Source organism: Peromyscus californicus, unplaced genomic scaffold, assembly GCF_007827085.1.
Source record: "Peromyscus californicus insignis strain IS unplaced genomic scaffold, ASM782708v3 Scaffold_4__1_contigs__length_199733344, whole genome shotgun sequence".
NCBI classification, from domain to species: domain Eukaryota; kingdom Metazoa; phylum Chordata; class Mammalia; order Rodentia; family Cricetidae; genus Peromyscus; species Peromyscus californicus.
The window spans coordinates 193,242,701-193,266,866 of NW_026294562.1; the positions used below are offsets into that span (position 1 = coordinate 193,242,701).

Below are 24,166 nucleotides of genomic sequence, written 5' to 3' on the forward strand. Positions count from 1 at the left end.
AGGCTTCCCCGCAATTCACCCCCTATTCCCACCTCCTTCAAGGCAAGGTCTACCCTGGGGAGTCAGCCCAGAGTGGTAGATTCAGTTGAGGCAGGTCCAGTCCCCTCCTCCCTACACCAAGGCTGACCAAAGTGTCTCAGCCTAGATCCTAGGTTCCAAAAAGCCAGCTCATGTACCAAGGACAGATCCAGGTTCCACTGTCTGGGGGCCTCCTAAACAGTTCAAGCTAATCAACTGTCTCACTTATCCAGAGGACCTAGTCCATTTCCATGGGGGCTTGTCAGCTATTGGTTCACAGTTCATGTGTTTCCACTAATTTGGCTATTTGTCCCTGTGCTTTTTCCAATCATAGTCTCAATATCTCTTGCTCATATAATCCCTCCTTTCTCTCACCAATTGGACTCCTGGCTCCACCTGGGGCTTGACCATGGATCTCTGCATCTGCTTCCATCAGTCACTGGATGAGAGTTCGATCATGACAGTTAGTGTGTTTGGCCACCCAATCTCAGAATAGGTCAGCTCAGGCACTGTCTCAAACATTGCCAGTAGTCTATAGTTAAGGTATCTTGTGGATTTCTGGGGACCTCTCTAGCACTCTGCTTCTTCCTATTCCCATGGGGTCATCATTTATCATGGTAGACAAAGCTTCTGGCATTGCTGGGTGTGATGGTTATTCTTCGTTGTCCACTTGACTACATCTGGAATGAACTAGAATCCAGAAATGGAGGGCATACCTGAGAGACATTATTTTTGCTTATTTTTAAGTGACTGAATCCACTTCTAGTATGGAACTTTGAGATAGGTAGACAAATGCCATTAGTTCACCTCTTCAGGCTGAAGGACACACTCTTTTGATCAGGATAGAGAGACTAAAAGATATACCTTTAATCTGGCCACCCTTTAAGCTGAAAGCATGCAAAGACGTGGGAATAGGAGTCATTTGCTCTGCCTGTTTGTTGGCTAAGTTTTCAGCTAGCATATCCATTCCTTCACTAGCATTAGAATCTTTTTCTTTGGGCTTCCAACATACACTGAACAGCAGCTGAGACAGCGATCCTTTGGGACTAAGAAATTATTGGATTTTTGGACTTTCTGTTACATCCAGCCATAGTTGTATTAACAGGAAAGCAGCTTGTAAGTCATTACAGTAAATCCCTAACACACACACACACACACACACACACACACACACACACACACACACACACACACACACATTCCTTCTATAAATTCTATTACACTAGAGAACTTTGTCTCATACACCAGGAGAAACAATCTCACAACAAACTCCCTGGTCCTCTAAGTCTTACAGTCTTTATATCCCCCACTTCATGAATGAAGCTTAAGTTTTAGATGCAGGAGTGTTTTAAAGATGTATCTAGTGGGCCTGGCTCCAGACCCTGTATTTTAATTACTTGTGGATTTTTGTAGTGTTCTCTGTTGAAAAGAGAATGTTCCTTGATGAGGGGTGAATACTAACTTACCTGTGGGTACAAAGAAAATGTTTAGTTATTTGTTTGGGATAATAATGGTTTAGTAAAGTGGTGGTTGTTTCTTGTTTTCCAAGATTCATGTCTGCATCAGCACCAGTCCTGTTATGATGTCTAGAAAATTACCCAAGGTAACTGCACAGACTACTTGATTGAAATGAGTGATCAACTGGATCTCTTGTTTACTGCCTTTAATCCCAGCACTCAGGAGGCAGAGACACATGGATCTTTGTGAGTTTGAAGCCAGCCTGTTCTACAGAGGAAGATCCAGAACAGGCACCAAAACTACACAGAGAAACCCTGTCTCAAACCAAAAATACCAAAAAAAGAAGAAATATATATTCATTCCGTAAGTTCAGTTTCACTAGAGAACCGTGACTAATACACTAGTAGACACAATCTCACAACAAACTCCCAGGTCCTCAGTCTCTTTTAATCATTATAGCTCCTCTTCAGGAGTGTTTTACAGACGCATCCATTGGCCCAGTCTCCACAACTCTGCATTTGGATTCATTGTGGATTTTTGTAGTGATATCTGTTCAAAAAAGGAGTTTCCCTGATGAGGGGTGAAAGCTAAGATTACCTGTGGGTACAAAGAAAAATGTTTAGTTATTTGTTAAGGATTATGATGGTTTACTAAAATGGTAATTGTTTGTTGTCCTCCAAGATTCATGTCTTCACCTGCACCAGTAGTGTAGCCAGAATTCATTACCTGGCGTTATTTTGCTTTTGTGAAAAGGGTCTTAAGTTCAATGAGAGAGGTGTGGGTTATTGTTGTATGATACTTTGTTTGTGTTCAGACAAATAAATCTTGCCTGGATATCATAGTGTAGAGCTAGCCAGTAGTTAACCACAGAGGCCTGGCAGTGGTGGCATACACTTCTAATCTTGGTCTTTGGGAGAAGGAAGCAGGAAGATCTGGAGCTCAAGGCCACCTTGGGCTACACGAGATTGAATCAGTCTAAAAGAGAAATTGAGCTGGGTGGTGGTGGCTCACACCTTTAATCCCAGCACTAGGGAGGTAGACACAGGAATATAAGGCAGGTGGAGACAGGATCTTGGCCCATTCTGTCTTAGAAAATATAGAGACAGGTTCCCTCCACCATTTGGTTCGAGATTTCTTAGAGGTAAGAATTCTCTGGTGATTGGCTGCTCTGCTTCTAATTTTCATTTTTCTCCTTCAATATTTGACTCTGGGTTAAAAATAAGGCTAAATAGGATTGCAATTCAAGTTACTACAAAGGTATGATTGCCACTACCACATTCTTAGGGCTATTCTTCCAGGAGGACAATTGATGTGGTTCATAGGCATCATAGGGCTTTTGTTTGGCTCACTACTTTGGAAGCTTGCATCGTACTTCTGGAACCATGAAAGCTATTCCTCATGGAGCAATTTACATTATTTTGAGACACCATCTCTGAGTATTTCAACTTTTCTACAATCACCATGTAGATATCACTGGCCTTGAACCCAGAGTTCCCCAGCCCAAGCCTCCTGAGTGCTAGATTAACTTGCATGACCTTCCTGAACTATATATAATTTTTTGTTGTTGTTGTTGTTGGTTTGAGACAGGATTTCTCTGTGTAGTTTGGTGCCTGTCCTGGTGCTCACTCTGTAGACCATGCTGGCCTCGAACTCACAGAGATCAGCCTGGCTCTGCCTCCTGAGTGCTGGGATTAAAAGAGAGCACCACCACCCAGCTAACTTTTTGTTATTGTTATTGTTTGTTATTTGCTCTGTAGCCTTTGCTGACCTGAACTCACTCTGTAGACCAGGCTGGTCTTGAAATCACAGAGATCTGTCTGTCTCTGCCTCCTGAGTGATGGCATTAAAGCTGTTCGCTACTACCATCTGTCTTGTTATCATGTCTTGAGAATTATACAAGGTAACTGCACTGCCTGCATGATAGAAATTAGTGATCAACTGGATTTCTTGTTACCTGACATTAAAGACTTTTGTTACACTTTAATCCCAGCACAAGGGAGGCAGAGGCAAGCAAATCTCTGTGAGTTCAAAGATAGCCAGGTATTCAGAATTTGAAGACAGTCAGGACTACAACGTAAAACCCTGTTTCAAAACAAAAGAAAATAAAGCAACCAAAACAAACAAATAAAATCTTCTTGACACAAAAAAGGAGATTCCCCCTGGCTCTTAGTTTTACCTGATATTAAACCAGATAATTTGCAGGGTGTGGTGGCACACTCCTTTAATCCAAGCATGCCAGAGTAGAGGTAGGTCAATCTCAGTGAGTTCCAGATCATCCTTTCCTATAAAGGGAATTAATTCCAGGACAGCCATGGCTGTTACTCAGACAAACCTAGTTTCAAAAAACCAAAACAAAACAAAAAACCAGATAATTATACAATGAAAAAGAATTTACAGACTGATATGGTCATTTAAAATAAATTTCTGAAAGGGTACGGTGGTGCACACCATTAAGCCCAACACACCCAAGGTAGAGGTAGGCAGATCTCTGGGATTTTAGTCCAGCCTGATCTACAAAGCAAGTTCCAGGAAAGTCAGTGTTACACAGAGAAACCCTGATTCAAAAACTAAGAATTATTTTTCTATTAATAACTATTTTACACTCACATATTTTGTGTACATATACATACATACTCTGTGTCTGTTTGAGCATGCACACATCTCTACTCTCCTGGTCCACAATTCCAACCATTTTCTCTAGAGTGTTCATGTCTATTAATTTTGCTTGGGATTCCCTGAGATTATCCAGGGCCATCTGTGAGACTGTGGGTTTGGAGCTATATTTTGGTGTCTGGATGGCTCAGCAGAGGACTACAGCTAAAGGCAGAGATTCTTCTCCTACACTCTATCTATAGCCAACATTTGAGAGGTAAGGGTGAGCCCTGTGAGCCTTTCCCTTTCCTAGACTGATTGTGGTCTAGTGTGAGGTCCATGCAGGTCAGTACAGCTGCTGTTGGTTACTGATTACAACAGCTGTGTGGAGTCTAGAGAACGGCATGTCTTAGCCCTTCCTTCTTTCCCTTCTTTTTTTCCTTCTTTTAAATTTTATTTTATTTATTTTTTATTAAGAAATTTTTTATTCATTTTACATATCAATCAATGATCACCCTCTTCCCTCTTCCTGCCTCTCCATCCTCCCTCTCCGAATCCATCAGCCATTCCCTCCTACAAGAAGGTATGGCCTCTCATGGGGAGGTACATTAAAGACAGGCAAGTCCAAGGCCATCCCCCTGCCTCAATGCTCTGTGAGGTGTCCCATCATAGGCTATGACTCAAATGGACTAAATAGATATTCACAGAACATCCCACCCTAACAAAAAAGAATATATCTTCTTCTCTTTCCCTTCTTACTGCCCCCTACCCCCACCCCCCCCCACCCCCACCCCCCCCCCCACCCCCGCTTCCTCATTGTTTCTGGAACCGTGGAAGGTGTAACTGACATTTTTAGGCCAGGAACCACATGCCTTACTTACTTTCTACTTCTGGCACAGCAAGAGTCTCTGCACCCACCTGGGGTGAGTGGGGTGTGTGTGTGTGTGTGTGTGTGTGTGTGTGTGTGTGTGTGTGTGTGTGTGTGTGTGTGTGTGTGTGTGTGTGTGTGTGTGTTGGGGTGAGTCAAATCAGCTTATTATGAGTCACAGAAGACAAACTTGTTCCTGAGTTAGTATAATGACAAGACCACCATCTAGTGGTGAGAGCAGTACAATGCTAGGTTTATTTAACTTTTGGATTTGTTTAATTGAGTAGTCTCCATGTCAACTTCCAGAATGGCTAGATTTTTAGTAATGACATTTTTATTCACGTAGATTTTTTTATATCGTTGGTGGGTTAAATTATTGGTAGCATTTATGTGGTGATGTGTTGTGTACCCTAATAAAATTTGCCTGAAGATCAGAGGACAGAACAAGCTACTAGATTAGACATAGAGGCCACATAGTGGTGGCATACACCTTTAATCCTAGCAGCCCAGAGGCAGAGATCCATCTGGATCTCTGTGAGTTCAAAGCCACCCTGGACTACATTAGATTGACTCAGTGTAGGAGAGGAAACAGAGCCAGGCAGTGGTGGCACACACCTTTAATCCCAGTACTGGGAAGCACACACCCTTTTATCCCAGGAAGTGATGGCTGGGCAGAGAAAGGTATATAAGGCTTGAGGAGACAGGAACTAAAGGCATTTGGACTGAGACCTTTTCAGCTGAGAAAGCTCATTCGGCTTGAGGCCTCTTGGCTGAGCTCATTCAGGCTGAGGAGTTGGTGAGGTAAGAGGTCATGGCTGGGGCTTGCTCTGCTTCTCTGATCTTTCAGCCTTTACCCCAATATTTTGTTTCAGGTTTTTTATTATAAGACCATTTTAAGAAGCTTACATTTTTCTCTTCCTTCTGTGTGAGAATTGGTGATTTGCTGTCTTGCCCATGGATGATTACTTCCAAGTCCTCCTGTATTTATGTAGTCACTACATAGAATTATTATTTCCTGTATTTACATGGATAATTCTTCTGATACCCTTGTATAAATTTTGCCTCTAGTTATTGTCAGCAAAGCTGCTTTAGTGAAATCAATTAATTATGTTATCTCAAGACTATCTTGAAATGTACTTATGTCCCCATCAATTTTAAGATAAATTTTTTCTTGATGCAACAGTAGAGTTGACAGTGATTTTCTCTTCAAGCTTGAAATATCATTGCACTCTCTTCTGTATTTGGGATCATTGTCTGGACACCTGGTCATATTCTGTTGCTTCGGTGTTTTCCGGTGGTTTGACATTGTTCTCTAACAGGTTTCTGTGGTGGTAGTTTGTGTATGCTCTTACAAATAGAGCTTGCCTGAAGATCAGAGGGCAAACAAAGCCAGTCACTAGTTAGTCATAGAGTCCAGGCAGTGGTGGCACGTACCTTTAATCTCAGTACTCCAGAGGCAGAGGTAGAGGCAGACAGATCTCTGAAAATTCAAGGTCACCCTGGGCTACATAAGATTGATCCAGTTTAAAAGAGAAACAGAGCCAGGCAGTGGTGGCACACTCCTTTAATCGCAACACTTGGGATCTCATGTCTTTGCTCCCAGTGCTGGGGAGGCACACACACCTTTAAACCCTGCACTAAGTAGTTTGGGATAAGAAGTTGTAAGGCTGGGCAGAGTAAGGAATATAAGGTGGAAGGAGACAGGAGCTCAGCACTCTTTCAGTTGGAGAATCTTACAGATTTAAAAACTAGTAGCTGGCTGCTCTGCTTCTCTGAGCTTTCAGTTCCCCCCACCCCCGATATCTGACTTTGGGTTTTATTAATAAGAACAACAATTAGGATTTGTAATACAGCTTTTGGTATTAATTTTTTCCTTTTCTTTTTGACCCCTTATATGAAAGGTCAGCAAGTCATCTATTCCTTGTTCCTGAAAAAGAAATTCAGAGAAAACAAACAGAAACAAATGGCTGATTCTCCAGTAAGCGTTTTCCAGGTCAGTGGTCATGCCTCGTTTTCTAGAAATGTTATATGTTCAGATATTGCAAACCTTTAATTTTCTGCTACTGACAATATTTTAAATTTTATTATGACAATTGTTGCAAATAAACAACACACACACACACACACACACACACACACACACACACACACACACACTGAAATTAACTGGACTCAAACATTGTACAAATATTTCACAAATAATGCAATTTTATGTAGTTAGAGTAGTCATTGGGAACATAAGCTCTGGAGTCTTTGGAGTCTTTCAAATGGGGCTTTATATTTTTATTATTGAATATATTTTTATCAACTTATCCATCAGAAAAAAAGAAAAATTACTGTGAAAGAATTATAGCTAGAAATGCACTTAGATTCATATCATTTTTCATAACTGTTGTTCATTACCTGCATTTAGTCCTACCTCAACCCTGTTATTTAACTTTTCTTGATCTCTTTTCTCCAAATTCTTCTATGCCCACATGTATATTGTTTCCCCTATACTCATATTATTGGCCAATTTCTGCATATGAGAGAAAATGTGTTTTCTTTTTTCTGGCACTGTGTGACCTAACTTAATATTGCATATTCTAAGTCCAACTATTTTCCTGCAATTTTTATTGCAATTTTCTCTTCAGCTGAATTGCATTCCATTTTATTTGAGTACCATTTTCATTATACTTAGGTTGATTCTAATGCTTTGCCATATTGAAGGCAGTAGCAGTGAATGTGGAGTGTAAATATCTCTGTAGTGGGGTGTGGAGTTCTCCAATTATGTTCCCAGGAGTGACATTACATTACATTAGTTCTATCTTCCATTTTTTCAATAATCTCCAAACTGATTACACAATGACTGTATTAATTTTTACCCCCTGCCATCAACAGTGAATAAGGCTTACTTTCTCTCCTCATTTTGCTTAACATTACTTTTATGGCTAGTTGATGACAGCAAACTCTGCCTGGGGTGAGGCGGTATTTCAAAACAGTATTACTTTGTCTTTCCATGATGGCAGTTTAGGGATCCTGAACACCTTTGCGATATTTATTCGCCATTTGTGTATTTGTTTTTTAAAAGTGTCTATTCAGCTCATTTGCCCATTTGTTCATTGGCAGTTTTATTTCCTTGGTATTTAATTTCTGCAATTCTTGGTAAATGTAGGTATGGGCTCCAGTCCAAAGTGTTCTTGGTACAGATTCTCTCCCGTCACTTGGGCGTCTGTGTGCTCTGCTGATTGTTTCCATACAGAAACATTTTATATTCATCTTGTTCCATCTGTTCAGTTCCTGTGCTGTTGATCTTTCTAACCAGTAAGTCCTTGCACATCCTAATATTCTGATGAGTATTTTCTAGGTTTCTAAGTGTATCTGGCTTTAAATCAGATTTTTTTATCCATTTTGAATGGATTTTTGTACAAATGAAAGGTAAGAATCTAATTACATTCTCCTGCAGGATCCATTTTTATCAGCACCATTAGTTGAAAAGACCACATTTCCGTACTGTATCTTTTTCCCTTCTTTGACAAATATTAAGTAGGTTTAGCTTTCTGGTTTTCTTCCTGGGCCATCTATCATATTCTTTTAGTCTCCTCTCTCCTTTTATGAACATACCAGGCTGTATTTATTACTACAGCTATATAATGTAATTCCATAAATCCACACTTAGTGCACTTTTCTCTTTTCTGTCCTTCCCAGATTATTTTTCCCCTTAGGGTAAATATCTCACGTGAACTTATGACCTGTAATTTTGAAAATATATTTACATTTTAATAAATGAACGAAATGCATTGATGTGATTCCTATTTGCTGTATAAAATGGACTACATCTTTATATATTAGTGAGTAAAGGCTCCTGTGTCATATAGAAACTATTTTTGGGAACTGTCACATTTCCTTGAATTGTGATTATAAAGAGCTCATATTGAGACACATGGGATAGTTGTCACAACATCTTAGCAATATGTGTGATTAAGAGACAAAAATTTGGTTATTAATGCTAAATAATGCATGGTTCCTAATGCTAAAAATTTAAGTACACGAGACAGTGCAGAACATGGCTTGTACATGTGGCTTGATTCTACCGTGAAAATGATGGGATTTTTATTTTTATTCTTATTTTTTGGTTTTTCAAGACAGGGTTTCTCTGTGTAGATTTGTGCCTTTCCTGGAACTCACTTGGTAGCCCAGGTTGGCCTCGAACTCATAGAGATTCGCCTGCCTCTGCCTCCCGAGTGCTGGGATTAAAGGCGTGCACCACCACCACCCGACTACTTTTTTTCACTTTTTTGAGACAGAGTTTCTCTGTGTAACAGCCCTGGCTGCCCTGAAACTGGCTTTGTAGAACAGCCTCAAACTCACACAGATCTGCCTTCCTCTGCCTCCCAGTGCTGGGGTTAAAGGTGTGCGCCACCACCATCTGGCAAAAATGATGTTCTTGAATGTAGATTCAGATTGCAGTTGTCTGAGTTAGGATTTCTAACGCAGTGAAGAGACACTAAGACCATGGCACCTCTTCTAAAGGAAAACATTTAGTTGAGGTGGCATGTAGCTGGAGTTTTCTCCAGTCCCACCTGGGGCCCACAGCCGCTCAGACCCAAATAAACACACAGATGCTTATATTAATTAAAATTGTTTGGCCTAATTGCTCAGGCTTCTTGCTAGCTAGATCTTACACTTAAATTAACCCATAATTCTTATTTATGTTTAGCCACGTGGCTTGGTACCTTTTCCCAGTTCTGCCTTCACATCTTGCTTCCTCTGTGTCTGGCTGGGACTCCTGACTCAGCCTTCCTCTTCCCAGAATTCTCTTCTCTGTTGTCCCACCTATACTTCCTGCCTGGTTACTGGTCAATCAGCATTTTATGTATTAAACAATCAGAGCAACACATTCACAGCATAGAGCGATATCCATAGCAGTGGCAGCTTATAGTTTCTGAGGTTCAGTCCATTATCATCATGGCACCATGCAGGCAGACAAGTTGGAGTAGTAGCTGAGAGTCCTACATCTGCAAGCAACAGGAGGTCAACTGAGTGTCACACTGAGTGAAGCTTAAACAAAGGAGATCTCCAGTCTCACCCCCACAGTGACACACTTCCTCCAAAAAGGTCATACCTTCTCTAACGAAGCCACAACTCCTCATAGTGCCACTCCCGATGGGGGCTAATTACATTCAAACTACCACAGTAGTCTATGTTTATTTCTCTTTGGGGTTTAATATTATGGTAGTGATGATGTATCTATGTATTTCTTGACCCCTGCCATCTGTCTTAGGAGAACTGCTGCTAACATCTCTCACTTGGTTAGGATGCTCAGTTGTAACTTCCCAAACTAGAGAGATCAGTGTTTTGGGTTTTTTTGGTTTTGGTTTGTTTTTTCAGACAAGGATTCTCTGTGTAGCCCTGGCAATCCTAGAAGTATCACTGTAAGCCAGACTGGCCTCGTACTCATAGAAATAACATTCCTCTACTCCCCAAGTGCTGAGATTAAAGGCATACACCACCACACACATCCTGAGATTAGTATTTTTTATTTCTCTTTTGCTTTTTGTCCCAAACAGGATCCCACTGTGAAGTCCTTTCTCTCTGAGACTCATTAGGCAGCATTATGTAGAAAGCATCAGGGATGCTGTCTTCAGGACAGTGACTGATTACCGTGTATAAGCCATTTATTACTTTATAAGCCATTGCCTTCCTCTAGTCAGTTCCTGTGAGAGTAAAGGCTCTACTCCCTGAAGCTGCAGTGTTTTAAAGCAGAGATTTGGGGAATGGGCTCTGACCACCAGGTTTGCATTTATTCCTGACTCATGACTCAGACAGAACATGTCACCACTGTGCAGTTTGACAGACATAAAGGAAGAATCATAAACACTGCTAACCTAAAATCTGTTAGACAGTACAGGATAAGTACTAAAAAGAAACACATTGAAAACTTCAAAATTCAGAGACAAAAAGCTCAAATTTTCTCCTTAACTGTTCTTCTAAGCTCTATTACATTTGAAAAGTGATGGTATTTTTCATGCAGTGTAAACAAGTATCCCGTAACAAATATCCTTCATTTTTTATAACTCTTCAGAAATGAAGTATTCTTCAAAACTTCAAAATTGTTATTTTTCTAAGTTGGCATATTTCTAATTTATTAGGAAAATTTTAGATTATATCAAATGTGGTTGATGTGGATTTTTCTATCTGCTTGCCAGGGGCTCAAAAATGGTTATAAAGGTATTTCCATACACTACATTTTCTTGCATATTAATGTTAAAATTGACAGTATACAATGTTATTACACTCATTATTAATGTAGAAAAAAGGAAAATTCTTTGCCTATGAACTCAACCAAGAACTCTATCTTCCATAACTACCACTTTGCTATTTAATGGACTGACATTGAACCTAGAGTTTAAACATGCAAACTGAGCATGTTAGAATACAATCATGTAAGGCCAAAGAACATGCAGAATTGATTGAATGGCATTATATTTTGACATGATCTACAGTTAAAGCCCATTTCCTCATCATGAATTTTCCTCCTGAGACACATACACTGTGATCCTGTCAAACATAAACACAACATCCATAACAGATGGATAACTTTGTCCAGACATAAATGTGTGTTGTTTTGTGTATATTGCTTGGGAGCATACTGTGTCATCCTGTTTTCACACTTATAGAATGTGACTATATTAAAACTATCTGCTTGAGTAATTGCCTTCATTATCTACATCCCTAATTTCCTTAACTCTACTTATATCTAGAAAAGCATTCTGTCTGGTAGCATGTAGTCAAACAACTTTTTGTTTCAGGGTCCATTGACACTCAGAGATCTGACTGTGGACTTCTCCCAGGAGGAGTGGGAATGCCTGGACTCTGCTCAGAGGGCTTTGTACATTGATGTGATGTTGGAGAATTACAGCAACTTTGTCTTTGTGGGTGAGAACATTTTACTTCTAGAATCCCTAGCTAATCCTATGTACTGGCATTATGCATTGTAAACTCTCTGTTAAGCTGTCTTAGAAAGAACAGGAGACTAGGAAAACTTTTGTAGTAGAAAAGAACATTTTCATGGTATTTGATTTTTCCTTTCCATTTTCCATGTTAGAGGTGTCATGCACCCCTCATTTTGGTTCCACAATGGATTCAGAAACTTAAGATTGTATAGTATTTATACCAATATCTTAAAGTTCCATGTCCATAGTTGTATTTGAGATGGTTTTAATTGTGAGGAAAGAATCAAGATGTGCAAACTTAAAATTCTCTCTAAATATTTTGAAGATTCTGACAGTAAATAGCTATAGGAAATCATTCCTAGATTCCTCTACTTGGTTCTGTTCATGTACTGAACATGATATTATGTTAGATATCTGTATTATTTCTCAAAATTCTAGCATGGGTCATGGACTACCACAGAGAACATGTGGATTATTGTATGGAAGGTAGGCCTGGTCACCTGTACAGAGCAAATGAGATTTTCCCGGAATGTGGAGGGGAGAGAGTTGAGGGTGGGCTAGGGAATGAGCAAGACAACAGTGATGGCTTCAAGAGAAAGGTTATGCAAGAGCTGAGAATGTTTTTGAGATACTCAATTCCACATGAAAGGATTCCTGATCATTTAACTCAGTGCAGTATCCTGGTCCCAGGATACATCCTACATGTTGTAATTATTAGAACAAGTGCCTATTACACCAGAATTATGGTGACAATGCTAGTAAAAATGCAATTTTATTTGACTTTGCTGACATCAGATTAGAATCATTTTATAAATTATAAGCCTAATGTGGATTCATGAAGTAGGATTTTTCTTTAATTACCTTCCTTGCTGTCTGACTTTATATTCCACCCTTAATCTTCTTCCCAGTGGAGAATACACAGACACCCTTCTGGAAAATATTCTAAGGAGTTGGTGTACAGACTAGACTTGAGAATAACCATATATGGAAAAGTAAACACAGCAGTGTATGGCTCTCAAACTATGGATGGTACAAATAAGCAGTAGATGCCCATGACAACCCTGCCTTAAATGATTTAGAGCCTTTTATGTATGGAAAAGTATTTGGTTTGCCTACATTACTTTTGTAGAATCTAATGTGTTTAAACATAGGGACATGTATTCTAAATATAATCAGTCAATGAGCTTCATCTCAAAGTTAATTATTGATTCCTCATATCCATGATACATCTTGTGCCATTAGACATTTTTAATAAGGATTTGATATCGATTACTAATCACATACCCTTGAACTATCATGCTACTGTTAGAATAATTTGATGACAGTGAAAGAAAAATGTTTAAGTAGTTTCTGGTTGACTTATTTTAAGAGAGAATTTAGAGAGACAGTCACTTATCAAATGTTTAGTCTTAGAACAAGGCCTATTAATATGAGCTTACTCATTTTTCAGAGAACTATTTCAAATGTGATCCTGTCCATCAACATGTGAAGACTGAAAGTGAGTCATGCCAGTGTAATGAGCTTGGCAAAGTGCTTCATGACCCCTTTACATGTGCACTTTATAGAACAAGTGAAACTGCAGAAAAGTCTAATAACTATAGAGACAGTAGTCACAGGGATGCCTCTATTGACTCATCAATTCCAGATAGATATGAAAGTGTGAACACTGGAGAAGAACCTTGTAAATCCAAAGACTGTGAGAAATGTTTAAATTTGTGTTCCAACATTACTCAGGATCAGAGACTCTACACTGCAAAGAAAGAGCACAGGCAGGGAGAATATGATGACAATTTCAGATCTGCACAACATCTTTTGCAACAACCAGTCTACATTGGAGAGAAACCCTACCAGTGTGGGAAATGCAGGAAATGCTTCAGTACTGCCTCAAGCCTCACTGTACATCAGAGAATTCATACAGGGGAGAAGCGTTACAAATGTAAAGAATGTGACAAATCCTTTACTATGAAGTCAAATCTTACAAACCATCAGAGAATTCATACTGGAGAGAAGCCTTACAAATGTAAGGAATGTGACAAATCCTTTAATGTGAAGTCAACTCTTACAAAGCATCAGAGAATTCATACAGGAGAGAAACCCTATAAGTGCAATGCTTGTGGCAAATCCTTTTCCCGTTCCTCAAGTCTTAAAAAACATCAAAGAATTCATACAGGGGAGAAACCTTACAAATGTAGGGAATGTGACAAATGCTTTACCCAGGACTCACATCTTAGAACACATCAGAGGGTTCATACTGGAGAGAGACCTTACAAGTGTAAAGAATGTGACAAATGCTTCTCACGGTGCTCAATTCTTAAAACACATCAAAAACTTCATACTGTGAAGAAAGCTTACAAATGTAGGGAATGTGACCAATCCTTTACCTTGGACTCTTATCTTAGAAGACATCAGATAATTCATACTGGAGAGAGACCTTATAGATGTAAGGAATGTGACAAATCCTTTTCCTGTTGCTCAAATCTTAAAAGACATCAGAGAGTTCACACCAGAGAGAAATCTTAGAAATGTATGGAATTTGACAAGTCCTTTACCCAGGACTCAGATCTTAGAACACATCAGAGAGTTCATACTGGAGAGAGACTTACATATTATAAGGAATGTGGCAAATCAATTTCTGTAAGTTCAGCTCTTAAAGAACATCAGATAACATATCAGAGAGAAACTTTACAAATATAGGGAATGTGACAAGTCTTTTACTGCATGCTCATATCTTAGACAACATCAGAAAATTCATATTTCAGGGAAACCTTACAAATGCAAAGACTGTGACACATCCATTAATTGGATTTAAGGTCTTAGAAAACATCAGAATCTTCATACTGGACAGAAACTTTACAAATGTCTGTAATGTAGCAAATCCTTTATCTACATGTCAAATCTTAGAATACACCAGAGAGTTCATACTGCAGAGAGACTATAAAGATGTAAGGAATGTGACAAGTCTTTTACTAGCTGCTCATATCATACTGGAAATTCATACTGGAGAGAAGCTTCACAAATTCAAAGATTGTGGCATATCCTATATCTATCTTTCAAATCTTAGAAGGCATCAGAGAGTTCCTACTGGACAGAAAAAAATACCATTGTAAATCATGACATAGCATTTATACAATATTGTCAACTTATAAATCCTGAGTATGCATAATAGAAAAATAAAGATAAGAAACTTGAGAGCCCACCAGTACCTTACTGCACTAAGAGAGCCTTTGTCCAGTGACTGATGGAGGCAGATACAGAGATCCATGGCCAGGCACCAGGCTGAGCTCCAGAAATCCAAACAATGAGAGAGAGGAGGGATTCTGCAGGCAGGAGACTAGTGGAAGCCCATGAACTGTAGACTAGTGGCTGTGGAGCCCCCATGGGACTGAACTAGGCCCTCTGGATATGGAAGATGGTTGTTTGGATTGAACTGTTTGGGGGAACCCAGGCAGGGGGATCAGGATCTGTCCCTGGTGCATGGGCAGGCTTCCGGGATTCCTGTGCCTGGGGTGTGATGCCTTACTCAGCTTTGGTGCAGTGGAAGGGAGTTTGGACCTGCCTAGGCTCAGTGTGCTGGGCTCTGCTGACTCCCCATGGGAGACCTTGATTTGGGGGATTTGGGGGTGTGAGGTGGCTTGGGAGAGAGGGCTGGGGGATGGGATGAGGGAAGGGGGGGTCTGTGGGTGGTATGTGGAGTGAGTAGAAAATTTCTTAATAACGAAAAGTGAAAAAAGAAACTTGTGAAAGTCTTCAATGAAGTTTTAAATCTTATAAAATATCACATAGTTTGTATTAAAATAAAATTCTGCTATAGTAACTATTTGAATTATTCTTTATGTGTATGGGTGCTTTTTCTAGAATATTTTCTGTGTACTACATGTTTATCTGATGCATGCAGAAGAGGGCATCAGATTCCCTGAGTCTGTAGTTAAAATAGTTTTGAGCTGTAGTGTGTGTTGAGAATTGAACCCTGGTCCTCAAGAAGAGCAAAGAGTGCTCTTATCTTCTACCATCTCTCCAGCCCTGGGGTAGAGCTGTAGTAAAGCCATTTAGCTTGTTCAACATCCAAAAACAGATAATAGTGCCATACAAGTTGGTGCATGCTTTCAACCCCAGAACTTAGGAAGCAGGGGCAAAAAGATCTCTATGAGTCTAAGACCATCCTGATCAACACAGTGAGTTTCAGGACTGCTAGGATGACATAACCCCTGTCTCAATAATAATAATAATAATAATAATAATAATAATAATAATAATAATAAACAACTGTATCACACACACACACATACACACACACATATATATATAATCTCACACATATACACCAAGTGTTTGGTATCTTTAGCAACACCATGTCCTTAGGGTGGTCAAGCAAAAGCACTGGCAATTACCTGTTTGGGGTGCCTCTGGGGACTCCCTGACCAGTAAGTCCTAGGCAGATAACCATTATGTGGTACAGATCGTTCCATTTGATACACCCGTGACTGGGACCAGCATTATTGAACCATGTGGAATACCTGTTTAATGTTTTAAAGTTATATTTCTTATTAACTTGCAAGACAGTGGGATTTCATGAGGCTTCTTCATACAGTCATCCTGTTAGTTAACCCACCCACTCCTCCTCCTTTCTTTCTGCCCATCCCCAGTTGAAGATCCAGCACACATTATTCAATGACCCATACTTTTTTAACACTTGTGTTCACTATCCTTGCTTATTTTATTTTTTACATGGTTTGCAAAATGATAGGTTCCCATGTAGCTTCTCATTGACATCTCATTTGGGTTGACCTTACAGCAGTCCCCTTTCTTCTCCATTTGCGCTGCACATATTTGAAATATTCTTCCCACTTTCTAATTTCATATTACCTATATTATACTATTTATCCCACTAAAGGTGTATTTCTGGCTTACTGACATTTACTTGAACACAAAAAGCAACAAGTTTGAAGCTAGGACCCACATTTTCATTTACCCATGTGTCAATTGATGAACATCTAAGTTGATTCTATATCCTAGATGTTGTTAACAAAGCAACAATAAACATGATGGAAAAGTTCTTATTGGTAAGAAGACAAGTCCTTGGAGTTCATGCCCAGGAGTGTTTACTGAGTACTAATTTTCTCATTAAACACTTTCATTTTGTAGGATGCTCCTTAAAACACAGGTTATTGAAAGAGATGTAAAGGAATGTATTGCTCCAAGGCAAAAATTTTCAACCTTCTTAATGTTGTGACCCCTTGATAATGTTCTTCATGTTGTAGTGTCCACAAATGTAAAATTGTTCTTTTTCTACTTTATAACTCCAATTTTGCGACTGTTATGAATCAAAATGAAAATATCTGATATGCAGGATATTTGATATGTGATGCAAAAGGGGTCCCGATGAAAGAGGGAAGGCAAAATATTTAATCCTGCAGAGAATCTCCAGAAGCTCAGAAATAGACATCTTAATATCTCCAAGAAGTCACAGAAACTGGCAAGATTCACTAGTGCCCTCCTGCCTCAAGCTACTGACACTCAGATGAGCTGAACTGCACCAAAGATGCTAAGACCAGCCATGAAGCAGACACCAGTCAAGCTGCCTGGACCAGAAAAAACAAGACAAGGTGCCTGGAGGAAATAGTAAGTGATTTGAAAGAAACTTCCAACTCCTTCCTTGTGCTGCCTGCAAGCTGTGCAGTGATCCCCAGGTTTCTGTTTCCTTAGCCATCACCCTCACAGGGTATTGCAGATAATATGCTTCAATAAGCAAGCTCTCACTGACATTCTTCTAAGTCACCCAGTATAATTTACTGGCCCACTTAGCTTTAGAGATTACTCAGTGGTTAAGAGCACTCTCTGCTTTTTAAGAAGACTCATTGGAATTCCCAGTAACCTCACATGGGCACTCAATTTGTAACCTCAAATCCAGGGCATCCAATACCCTCTTCTCACCTTTGCTGGTACCAGGAACACACATAGAGCACAGATATACACGCAGACAAATCACCTCTAAATAAGAAAACAAACAGAATTGTTATTGGTTCATCAATGAGGTTTTGTTGGTTTCCCAACTTTTGTTGGTAATTGGTTCCTTATATATGATAAATAGATGTTTGTCATTGTTTCCACAGGAATAATATCACATATCAGTACTGTAATTGTGTAGTGCAGAAATGTTCCTTTTTTCATTTATTCATTGTTCTGAAAACACTAGACTGATTTCAAAAGTTGATTATCTAGTTCTAATTCTCATAGCAGGTTTGAACTCCTTTCCCCAAATTTATGCCAACATTAGTCATCATTTATATTTTTTTAATTTAAAATAAATTTTCCAGAGACTGCAACTGTTCCCTGAGACAGAGCCCACAAACACCTGATTGGACTAAGAGGTGAGTCTTTATCCTCATATCCAAACATCCCAGCCCCTAGGCTTTGGGCCCAGGGCGGCCCCTACACCACTACCCATAGCAGTCCCATTTTCAGACCAGTTGGCAGGCAAACCTCCTGCAGACAGGTCAGACTACCACCATCCTCTATCAGACCCTGTAACCCAAGCCCCACCTCCCACAAATTTCACCCACCCTCTAACACTGCAACTGTTCCCTGAGACAGAGCCTGCCAGCACCTGATTGAACTAAAAGGTGAGTCTTTATCCTCATACCCGAACACCACAGCCCCTAGGTTTGGGGCCAGGGGCACAACCCTACACCCCTACACCACTACCCATTGCAGTCCTAGTTTCAGCCAGGCGGCAGGCAGATCTACTGCAGATAGATAAGACTACCACCACCACCCACCAGACCCTGTAACCCACAAGCCCCACCCCTCCCAAACCACCCACTCCAAGATTGCAGCTACTCCCTGAAACAGAGCCCACGAGTGCCAATTGGACTAAGAGCTGCTTCACTGAGACAAAGAGTCCATCAGCACTGACTAGACCAAGAGCTTCCACTGGGCCAAGAGTACTGATCAGACCAAGAGAGGCTCCCTCGGACACAGACACTGCTTGCACCACGTGGAGAACGAGATGGGTAGGTGCCAGTGCAAAAATACAGTCAACAACATAAAAACCAATATGGCTCCATCAGAAACTCCATCAGTAAGACCTGATATCCCAACACAGAAGAAACAGAAGATATCTACCATAAAAATGACTTTAAGAAGATATTAGAGATCTTAAAAGAAGAAATGAAAAATTCCCTTAAAGAAATCGAGGAAAAGTCAAACAAAAAATGGGAAGAAATCAGTAAATCCCTTGAAAGCCAAGAGCAAGCAAATAAACAAATGAGGGAAACAGTTCAAGATTTGAAAACTGAAATTGAGACGATAAAGAAGACACAAACTGAGGGAGTGCTTGAAGTGGAAAATTTGAGTAAATGAACAGGAACTACAGATGCAAGCATAACCAACAGAATGCAAGAGATGGAAGAGTGAATCTCTGACGTTGAAGATCTGATACAGGAAATAGATTCATCCTTCAAAGAAAACACTAAATCCAACAAAGTCATAACCCAAAATGTCCAGGAAATTTGGGACACCATGAAAAGACCAAACCTATGAATAATAGGAATAGAAGAAGAAGAATACCAACTCAAAGGCACAGAAAATATATTCAACAAAATCATAGAAGAACACTTTCCCAACCTAAAGAAGGAAATGCCTATAAAGATACAAGAAGGTTAGAGAACACCAAATAGACTGAATACAGAAAAAAGGCCCCTTGCCACATAATAATCAAACCATTAAACATACAGAATAAAGAAAAAATATTGAGAGTTGCAAAGGAAAAAGGCCAAGTAACATATAAATGCAGAACCATAAGAATAACACCTGACTTCTCAATGGAGACTCTAAAAGCCAGAAGGTCCTGGACAGACATTATGCAGACACTAAGAGACCATGGATGCCAACCCAGACTATTATACCCAGCAAAATTCTCAATCAACATAGACGGAGTAAACAAAATATTCCATGATAAAACCAGATTTAAACAATATCTTTCCACAAATCCAGCCCTACAGAAAACATGTGAAAGAAAAATCCAATCTAAGGAAGTTAGATACACCCATGAAAACACAGGCAATGGATAATCCCATACCAACAAATACCAAAGAAGGGAAACATACAACACTACCACCAAAAAAGAACAGGAATTAACAATCACTGGTCATTAATATCCATTAATATCAATGGTCTCAATTCACCTATAAAAAGACACAGGTTAACAGAATGGATATGAAAACACGATCCAACCATTTGCTGCATACAAGGAACACACCTCAACTTCAAAGACAGATACTACCTCAGAATAAAAGGCTGGGAAAAGACTTTCCAATCAAATGGATTTAAGAAGCAAGCTGGTGTAGCTATCCTAATATCTAATAAAATAGACTTCAAACTAAAAGCAATGGAAAGAGATCGGGAAGGACATTACATATTTATCACAGGAAAAGTCCAACAAGATGAAGTCTCAATTCTGAATATTTATGCCCCAAATACAAGAGCACCTACATTTGTAAAAGAAACATTACTAAAGCTTAAATCGCACATCAAACTCCATACACTAGTAATGCAAGACTTCAACACCCCACTCTCACCAATGGACAGGTCTGCCAGACAGAAACTTAACAGGAAAATAAGGGAACTAACAGACATTATGACTCAAATAGACTTAATAGATGTCTACAGAATATTCCACCCTAACACAAAAGAATATATCTTTTTTTCAGCACCCCATGGAACCTTCTCCAAAATTGACCACATGCTTGGTCACAAAGCAAATCTCAACAGATACAAAAAAATTGAAATAGCCTCCTGTATCATATTGGACCACCATGACTTAAAGTTAGATTTCAACAACAACAAAAATTACAGAAAGCCTACAATCTCATGGAAACTGAATAATTCCCAATTGAATCACCAATGGGTCAAGGAAGAAATAATGAAAGAAATTAAAGATTTCATAGAATTCAATGAAAATGAGTGTACCACATACACAAAACTTATGGGACACCCAGAAACTTGTGCTAAGAGGAAAATTCATAGATCTAAATGCCCACATAAAGAAATTGGAGAAATCTCACACTGGTGACTTAACAGCACAACTGAAAGCTCTAGAACAAGAAGTAGCAAGGTCACCCAGGAGGAATAGACACCAGGAAATAATCAAATTGAGATCTGAAATCAATAAAATAGAAACAAAGAGAACAACACAAAGAATCAATGAAACAAAGAGTTGGTTCTTTGAGAAAATCAACAAGATAGATAAGCCCTTATCCAAATTAACCAAAAAGCAGAGAGAGAGCATCCAAATTAACAAAATCAGAAATGAAAAGGGGGACATAACAACAGACAATGAGGAAATCCAGAGAATCATCAGGTCATACTTCAAAAACCTGTACTCAACAAAATTGGAAAATCCGAAAGAAGTGGACGATTTTCTGGATAGGTACCCCTTACCAAAGTTAAATCAAGACCATATAAACTATTTAAATAGACCAATAACCCCTAAGGAAATAGAAATTGTCATTAAAAGTCTCTCAACCAAAAAAATCCCAGGACCAGATGGTTTCAGTGCAGAATTTACCAGATTTTCAAAGAAAAGCTAATACCAATACTCTTTAAACTGTTCCACACAATAGAAACAGAAGGAACATTACCAAATTCTCTTTATGAGGCTACAGTTACCCTGATACCCAAACCACAAAAAGATGCAACAAAGAAAGAGAATTACAGACCAATCTCCCTCCTGAACATTGATGCAAAAATACTCAATAAAGTACTGGCTCACTGAATCCAGGAACACATCAAAAAAATTATCCACCATGACAAAGTAGGCTTCATTCCAGGGATACAAGGATGGTTCAACATATGAAAATCTGTCAATATAATACACCATATAAACCAACTGAAAGAAAAAAAACACATGATCATCTCCTTGGATGCTGAAAAAGCCTTTGACAAAATCCAACACCCCTTCATAATAAAGGTTCTATAGAGATCAGGAATACAAGGAACATACCTAAACATAATAAAGGCAATTACAGCAACCTGACAGCCAACATCAAGTTAAATGGAGAGAAACTCAAAGTGATTCCACTAAATCAGGTACAAGACATGGCTGTCCAATCTCCCCATACTTATTCAACATAGCACTTGAAGTTCTAGCTTGATCAATAAGACAACAAAAGGAGATCAAGGGGATACAAATTGGAAAGTAAGAAGTCAAACTTTCACTATTTGCAGATGATATGATAGTAAACATAAGTGACCTCAAAAATTCTACCAGGGAACTACTACAGCTGATAAACTCCTTCAGTAAGGTGGCAGGATAACTCAAAAAAATCAGTAGCCATCCTATATACAAATGAAAAAGGAGCTGAGAAAGAAATCAGAGAAAATTCACCCTTTACAATAGCCACAAATAATATAAAATACCTTGGGGTAACTCTCAGCAAGTGAAAGACCTGTATGATTAAAAACTTTAAGTTTCTGAAGAAAGAAATTGCAGAAGATATCAGAAAATGGAAAGATCTCCCATGCTCATGGATAGGTAGAATTAACATAGTAAAAATGACAATCTTACCAAATGCAATCTACAGATTCAATGCAATCCCCATCAAAATCCCAAGACAATTCTTCACAGACTTGGAAAGAACAATACTTAACTTTGTATGGAAAAACAAAAAACCTTGGATAGCTATAAGAATCCTGTATAATAAAGCAACCTCTGGAGGCATCACAATCCCTGACCTCAAGCTCTGACTTTATAGCTTATAGTAATAAAAACAGCTTGGTACTGGCATAAAAACTGACACATGGACCATTGGAATCGAATTAAAGACCCCTGACATTAATCCACACACCTATGAACATGGGATTTTCGACAAAGAAGCCAAAACCATACCATGGGGGAAAAAAAGCTTCTTCAACAAATGCTGCTGGCATAACTGGATGTCAACATGTAGAAGACTGCAAGTAGATCCATATCTGTTGCCATGCACAAAACTCAAGTTCAAGTGGATCAAAGGCCTCAACATAAATGCAGTTACACTGAACTTGATAGAAGAGAAAGGAGGAAGTAGTCTGGAATGAATTGGCACAGGAGACCACTTCCTAAATATAACACCAATAGCACAGACACTGAGAGAAACACTTAATAAATGGAACCACCTGAAACTGAGAAGCTTTTGTAGAGCAAAGGACATGGTCAATAAAGCAAAATGACAGCCTATAGAATGGGAAAAGATCTTCACCAACCCTATATCTGACAGAGGGCTGATCTCCAAAATATATAAAGAACTCCAAAAGCTAGACTTCAAAATACTGAACAATTCAACTAACAAATGGGCTACAGAGCTTAACAGAGAATTCTCAACAGAAGAAGCTCAAATGGCTAAAAAACGTTTAAGGAATTGCTCAACATCTTTAGTCACCAGGGAGATGCAAATCAAAACAACTCTGAGATACCATCTTACACCTGTCAGAATGGCTAAGATCAAAAACACGGAAGACAGCTTATGTTGGAGAGGATGTGGAGCAAGGGGAACACTCCTCCACTCTTGGTGGGAATGCAAACTTGTACAGCCACTTTGGAAATCAGTATGGCAGTTTCTCAGAAAATTGGGAATAAATCTTCATCAAGACCCTGCTATACCACTCTTGGGCATATACCCAAGGAATTCTCAATCATACCACAAGGACACATGATCGACTGTGTTCTTAGCAGCATTATTTGTTATAGCAAGAACCTGGAAACAACCTAGATGCCTCTCAACTGAAGAATGGATAAAGAAAATGTGGCACATATACACAATGGAATACTGCTCAGTAAAAAACAATGATATCATAAAATTTGCAGGCAAATGCATGGAACTAGAAAAAATCATCCTGAGTGAGGTAACCTAGACTCAGAAGGACAAATATAGTATGTACTCACTCATAAGTGAATACAAGATGTGAGGGAAGGGATGGCCAGACTGGAACTGACAGCTCCGGAGAGGCTAGCTAACAGGGAAAGACCCTGAGAAGGACACATGAATGGCCAAGCGAAGCAGAAGTGGATGAGATCTACATGAGCGGACTGGGTGAGAGGGGTGGCAGAGGGCGAGGAGTAGGGGATGGGAACATAGGGAAATGGGAGGGTCGAGCTGGAACAGGGACAGAGCAGGAGGGCAGGGAGGGAGATACCATGATAGATGAGGACTTCATGGGAATAGGAAGAGGCAGGGTGTTGGGGAGACTCTCAGGAACCCACAAGGATGACCTCACCTTGGTATGCTGGCAGTGGTCCAGAGGGTGCCTGGACTGGCCTACT

The 24,166-nt window shown here is 39.5% G+C and overlaps 1 pseudogene; it reads left to right on the forward strand.

Moving 5' to 3' along the window:
* Positions 1–6,860: 6,860 nt before the first annotated feature.
* The window catches only part of LOC128124430 (zinc finger protein 420-like), a 35,251-nt pseudogene continuing 17,945 nt past the window's right edge, over positions 6,861–24,166 (forward strand).